The sequence below is a fragment of the Notothenia coriiceps genome, unplaced genomic scaffold (genome assembly GCF_000735185.1).
Source record: "Notothenia coriiceps isolate Sejong01 unplaced genomic scaffold, NC01 NC01_scaffold00026318, whole genome shotgun sequence".
NCBI lineage: Eukaryota > Metazoa > Chordata > Actinopteri > Perciformes > Nototheniidae > Notothenia > Notothenia coriiceps.
In genome coordinates this window covers 38,763-45,935 of record NW_011359019.1, presented here as the reverse complement: position 1 = coordinate 45,935, position 7,173 = coordinate 38,763, and the positions used below count along the sequence as shown (strand labels likewise).

Sequence of the window (7,173 nt, the reverse complement as noted above, 5' to 3'; positions counted from 1 at the left end):
AATGTTTACCTCTCTTCTTTGGACAGGGGCAGCCTTTGGTTTTGCATGCGTCTCAAGTTGGTCGCAAAACAGTAATGTGAAACCTGGGATCAGACAAAAAACACATTAACATGTACACACGGCGGTTTTGGCGCAGTGGTTAGAGCGTTGGTCATCAGATCAAGGGGCGTTGGTGAACTCCAGTTCGAATCCCACCTCGGCCGCCACTGCGTCAGGCCGTTGTGTCCTTGGGCAAGACACTTTACCCGCATTTGTTCCTGTGGGTAATGTCCACAGTAATGACTCTTACATGTCTAATATGTGTAATGTGTAATTGTAAAGCGCTTTGAGCACCTGTAAAAGCGCTCTAATAAAAAATGTAATGCATTATTATTTATTATTATGTTTGTAAACAAGTCACTCGCTCTGCATCAGCCTTGAATGCAGTGTATTTGCTGCTCGACAAGCTAATTCCTGTGTATGCAGTCACTTTTATTTGGCTAGCTGAATGTGCAGTGCTGCTCTCTTATCACTCCATCAGAGGGGAAGATGGATGAAACATAGCGAGAGAGCGACATGCACAACATGCCCCAAAAGCACCGGCTAGTGCAGTAAACAAGCACAGACCCCTGTGACCCAGAACAACGTGGTTTCACCATTATGCCAAAGACGGAAATGACTTATGACGTGTTTAAAGGATTGCCTGAATCAAACCAACGCCAAAAGGGAAACATTTGTAAATGAGAAAACATAGATAAATAATAATAGTGATCTGCGTGAGCTATTTAAACTAGGGGAATGTAAAGGGGGTGAGATGTGACCAGTATTTTCAGTTTTCTGAGCGGAGACACAGACGCTAATCCTCTCAGTGAAAGAGAAAGGAAGCTAACCCTGACGCAGCCCAAACCCCTTTCCAGTTTGTCATTCCTCACTTCAAAGCATACATGAAGAAATCCCCCAAGGTATTATAAGAGCTCTGGCATAGCAGCCATCCGCTACCCAGTCCTAGCTTAATGCCTCATAAACGGAGTCTGGAATCATGTCCCTTTACTATTTCAAGAGTCTTTGTAGCCTTGGATCTTAAAGAACCTTTTAGAGTTGTAGAGGAAGAAGTATTTTACTTCTGGGGAATATATGAGGCGTTTGTGAGTCATTATGCTTCCGAGGAATTCCTGTCCACTCACCATAAAATAGTGCACATACAATATGCACCTGCTGGAGGATGTTTAGAGGAACCAGGCATTGATCTTCTTGCTGAATGAGTGCTTTTTACAGGAATACAGTACACAAGGAAATATGTGTCCTAGATAGGGAAAGGCACGTCATTTAAGACATTCAGATCCATTTAGTGACGCCATTGGATGCCACTTGCTATGCAGCTTGTTGAGCTGTCTGATTGTCTTGTATTTTATAAATGTACCCATAATTGGTCTCCAGGTTTCAGGGAGATACGAGATTTTTGAAGTTCTAGAAACTATGGCGTCAGAATAAATACAATCCAAACCAAATAAATGTGTTTTGTTGTAAAAAAAAAAAAGGTTAATATTGCCAAATTGTGTTGCTACTGCTTGGGCGGTGAATTGTGAGCCAAAATGAAAAATCAAGTGTTCAATTTAGTCTGCTAACTAATTGTAATTTGTGTCATAAATACTGAGGTCTATAAAATGTCGGAAAATATGAAAAATCAACACCGCAGATAACCTTTTGCTTGTTTTGTACAAACTGTAACCCAGAACCAATTATTACATATTAACATTTTGTAAACATGAAAACTAGCTCAAGTTTAGCATTTTTTCTCTAAAAATGACTCCAAATGGCCTACGACACATTTTCTGTCAATTATTCTACTTATTAAATATGTCCTTATGTTTCAGCACTGGTTGTTTTTGGCACAGTGCTGTATGCTAACAAGTCTAAATGTGGTTTTAAATGGCCTTATAGGATTTTAATCAAGATTCACATTTACTGCTTATCTATATTAATTGAAAGCATCACTCCAGATAAAATCAGCATAACACAAGGACATTTTACTTTAAAATGGTATTAATTGTTCCATTTAAACGCAGATTTGAATGTAGAAATCTGGTTTAGCTGTTATGCTTTCTGCTATAGTATCTCTTATTAATCCTTTAACCCAACTACCTCACACCAACCCTTTGTGCCATCTGCCAAACCGGTTCTGTTTCATCTCTGAAAATGGCAGGGAGGGCAATGAATCGGAGCGTGCGTTGACTCTTTAAACAACAAGGACCATCAGAATGCGGTTTGTCTATTAACCAAGACACTGTGATTCTGTGTGAGGAAGAGAGCGAAAAAATGAAAGAGATAAATTGAAAGGAGTCCGTCGGCCCCCGCTGATCTCACTCAGCAGAATCATGATAAGGTTTATCTCCGCTGCCTAACGAGTTGGCCCAGTAGGACAGAGTGGACCAGAGCTGCACAGCCAGCGGTGGCCTGAGCTCCCTTAGGTGACCTGTGCGTGTTGTTCATGCTACGCTGCTTTGGAACTTTATTTTCTGAAGGAAATGGCTTCGGCCCCTTCGGCCACATCTCTTTTAATCTGGGATTTCTTTTTTTCGCCTCCTTTTCTTCATCCTTTCTACTCACTGTAACTCAGACTGCCAAGAGAAGCTGCGAGAGCTGGAGAAAGAGATGCTGCGGAGCTTTGGCACAGGGAAGCTTGTGTGTCCCAGAGGCGATGGCTGAGGCAAAGATGGAGACACAGAGAGGGGGGGGTGGGGGCTGCTGCTGAGCTAAACCCCTAATCACAGTCTGCTCTGCATGAAGGACTTAAAGTCCCTCCATTTAATGCTACCTTCTCTTTAGTGAAACGGGGGGAAAAAATACCACTACTTACCTCCACAGCTTTCCGATACCCAGGCCCCCCACTCCTATCATAAACCCACTCTTGTGATGCATAGAAATTCACAGCTATGGTACTTATAGGCAAACATATGCAGAGAAAAATGCCACTCAAGCAGAGAGGCAGTAAAACGTATATGAATTCAACATTTTACACAAAGCGACGTTAGTATGAATCGTTCGCAGGGCTGTACAATTGATCGGAATTGTATATCGTTTTTTGATCGCAATATGGACTAGTGCAATGTTCGCTGGAAGCACGATATTTATTAAAAGAAAAATATTTGACAACATTTTTTATTTTGAATGAAGTATTGTGATGCTGGAGATATCCCTGCCTATACATTTTACAGATGTAACAAACCATCTTTGTCTGGTACAGATTGTCTTGAAGAATTACACCAAATAGTCTTATATATTATTTTTACGATAATGACAATGATGATTTAAAAAAAGACCCATCCCTAAACCCTTCCAATTTCTCAAATAGTTTTGTAAATGAATATTTGTGTTTTTTTATTCAAAATTGTGAAACCCTAATGTTTTCTCTCTAGACCTCACTTTTTTATTCATTTTTGTATACACTTTTGGACCATCTATGCCTTTATTGAAGAGTTTAAATGGAGAGACAGATGGGAAAAAACAGTTGTAATGGTCCCAGACCTGATTGGAACCCAAGGCCCCTGCACATAAAGTATATCAATGCATGTCGTATATCTTGCATTGAGTGGTGTTTGGTAAACATGTGTAAACAGGTCTGCGTGAGGCATCCTCTCATTGAGAGACTTCACTTTCACGTACACCATGCAACAACTGCTGGATTTCCAAGAACGGCAAAAGCATAGTGAACCTAGAACAATATGACCCAGCTGAAAGAGCCCCGGTATTTAGGCCTCCAGCTCTACCTAAACTAAACTAAACTAAATTAAACTAAACTAAATTAAACTAAACCGCCGCCCAACTCACTCTATTCTTAAAAAACACGAGCGTGCATTACAGGTCTTATTAGCAACGGCAAATGAAGCCACTTCATGGTAAACCACATTTGCGACCGACGTGGCGGCATGCCCTTCTTTGGCGTGCTCAGGTGCTGCTTCATTTGTTGTGCGAGAAGTGGAGAATCTGAGCAGACCCTCAGAGACCGCCGGGTCCCACTGGCTCCAAATACATTAATTGACTTGGCTCTGTTTCCAGCCAGGTGTAACACACTTTGGCGGTATACGCCGGAACGTCGGCGAGGTCTTTGGGGAAATCCCCCCCTTCCATGTTAAGGCTAGACTTTCCGTGCCTCCAGCTGCTGTTTCACCTCACCTTCTTATCTCTTTCACATGGCTAGCAGACTTTGGGGTTGGCAAATAGGCCTTAATCTAATGTTGGAACATTGATTTATGCTTGGGTGTCCCACAGCCATTAAGATAATTGCATGATCACTTTATAACATCCTCCCCCGGTGGCCATGGTAATTTGGCTCCCCCCACCACCCATATTGCTCTGAAAGACTCGTAACCACATTATAGAGGTAGAAAATGTGGTCGAAATATCATCTTTCAGCCCCTGCAAATTGATTTTATACCATTTCCACTGACTTCTAAAACCCTTTTAGTCTATCTCTCACCTGTGCTGACCATTTGATCTATTGGAGGCCTCTAGGTCTTAACAGCTTGTATTGATCGAAAGTCTTCAGCCGGCATCTTAAGGGGATGCTCTCGTGTCACCTTGCACTTCCAACAGTCCAGGTGTTTCTGAGTGAGATCATCGCTGAGACAATGTATTTTTAGCTGTTAGGGCAAGACAAGTGGGCTTTGATTGCCTTCAATGGGAAATGACTGTGTTAAATGGTTCTATGATCTCTTTCGACAAAATCTTTCTTTGAAATAAAGATTCCAACACCACTACGGACTAATGGCTGCTTAAGAGGAGAACTAAGCTTTGGTGAAAGTCAAATCGCTTTGAGGGATTGAGCCAAGGGGAAGCACTCTGCTTCCTGAGTATCAGCACTCAGCCCAACAAGATGCAGTGATGTGAGACTTCAAACTGACAGCAACAGTAAGATGATCCAGAGAATGCCATCTATGCCATCAATCGTTTATTCTTAAATTCTTCCACAACTATTATTAGTAATAGTATTAATATCTGTTGTGTTTGTTCAACCGCTTAAAGATGTCCCGCCCCCCGTATCACGTACAATGTGTTGGAGCGCTAGCCAATAGAAGTGCGAGTGTTAAATAGTGATGTATGTCTGGAGCGGAACTTTGGAATTGTATCCTCTCCAGGCCATTTACATGCAGAAAAAACCTTTATAACAGCAACACATCTATAGTATATAACGTGCAAATATAGAAAAACTATGGGGTTCATATTTCTTATGAACAAGACTAACTCTTACAATAATAAGTTATAATAGTTAATATGATATAGACCTATTTAAGCTTCAGACCACATGGTTGTTCTTTTTACAATGCCTGTTGTTTGTAATGGAGGCAGCAGGTTTACCTTTCTCTCTGGTGACTTTGTAGCAAACACAGGCATGTGACAGGCAAGCAGCGGACATGAAAATGGGGCCATCGTCTTCCCCTCGTCCTCTCCACACAGCCAGCCTGGTGAATTCTCTGGTCCTGAAATAGAAAAAAGAGAGAATTCTGTTTACATTTGGAGCGAACATTGTTGTAATATACCAACTAGTTGTTTGCCGAGCTTATTGACATTACACTTCTGACCCTCACAGTGAGCCAAGGAGTACGCTCTGAAATAATTATACAGACATTTTGCCACCCCAGGTGTGCGTTAGGAATGGTGTTATTAGCATGTGGAAGTTTTAATCAGCCAGAGGCTTATTCCCTGTTGTAGAAGGCGAGGCCAGGTAGTGCCAACACAGAGCCTCAACAGTGATTAAAGCTGCACTTAATCAACACTGAGAGTCACTCCCAGCAGGAAAAATGCAACCGCTGGATTTGAGTAATAATAATGGATTTGCCTGGCGAATGCAGCATCATAGCTCAGAGCCTTACAAACAGGTGCACCTCTGACAAGGCGCTTGGCAAATATGCCAAAGTACTCCCTATTATGTAATTGTGTAATCGTAAATTTCAATTTACAGAAAATAAATTGGGCATGAAATTCAACAGGCTGCTAAAATGTGCTTCCTTGTTTGTTACCATACGTTACCCTGGAATAAGCTACGCGTTATGTCTGTCGTCCGCCTCCAAGGCAGCGCCACAGATGCATTAGGCTGCTTTGCGGTAGTAAAAGTGGAGTTTGTTTGATTTAGAGTATTGTTTGTTCATTCATTCTGTAGGAAAAAAAAAAAAGGTACGAGGAGCACTGAAGGGCCAAATAGATGATCTTTGACTGACAGAAAGAACCATGACTGTAAAATTGGTTTTCTTTTTCTTTTGGCATCACAGATGCATCACTTGCAGTGGTGAGAAGTCACTTAGTACTGAAGTACTGAGTACAACAGAGTATTGTAACACTTGTCTGGCCAAGCACCAATGTTAATATTGATATAACTGACATTACCTTTCTTTACATATCGTACTAAGTCAACTAAACAATTTGAAAAATAGAGGTACTTTTATATTTTAGAATGACATCCTTTCTTCTTTAACATTGCCACTGATATTAGTCAAATACTGTATTACAGATGTGCCATCAGTGTTGACAGTTAGCAGACGGGATCACAGCGTTGCTAAATCCTTGTCACAATCAAAGCTTGAGTACTTCTGAATAAATGACTTAAAAGTGGGGTATGTCATTTATTTCAGAGACACTTTTTGTTATATTCCATGGAATGCTCTTAACATCCCGATAGCAATGAATATATGAAATGCTTTGACAATAAATACATGAAAAAATGTCATCTGTGGAAGCCGTGGTACTGTAAAAAGCACGACCAGTTATTTTAGCCGGCCCGGTTAAAATAACTGGATGGCCTACCTGCCTGTCAGCTTTCCATCTGTGCACAAACTTATCTCGTGCCCTCATTGGTCATGTGTGCGTTCGTGTGTGTTGGAGGAGGGGCTCTGTAAGGAAGTCTGAAGGAAAAGGCGGATTTTTTCCAGTTTTGTACTTTCAAATTCTAGCGCACTCGAGCTGGCTTCTCCAAAAGGTGCAAGGCAGCAGTTCCTTTGTATGCTCGGTGTTTCCTTGATCTAACATTTGTAGGTGCAGTAACTCTCTTGCTAAGAGGCTTTTAGTCACTGTCTGAAGTAATGATCTGGAAATTAACTGGACACTTCAGAGCTGTAAAGCGCCCTGAATGAAGTTGTTGAACTGTGTGTGTATAGCAAATAGTGTCATCTTGTGCTAATAACCTTAAAAAATGTGATGAGG

The 7,173-nt window shown here is 41.3% G+C and overlaps 1 long non-coding RNA gene across 1 annotated transcript in view; it reads right to left on the bottom strand.

Annotated features, from left to right (window-relative positions):
- LOC104956745 (uncharacterized) overlaps positions 1 to 5,450 on the bottom strand; it is a 13,897-nt gene extending 8,447 nt beyond the window's left edge. Inside the window, exons 1-2 of the long non-coding RNA XR_799592.1 lie at positions 5,335 to 5,450; positions 3,707 to 3,710 (exon numbers count right to left, since the gene is read on the bottom strand). This is a non-coding gene — a long non-coding RNA (uncharacterized lncRNA). The remainder of the gene's footprint in view (positions 1 to 3,706; positions 3,711 to 5,334) is intronic.
- Between the last annotated feature and the right edge of the window lie 1,723 nt (positions 5,451 to 7,173).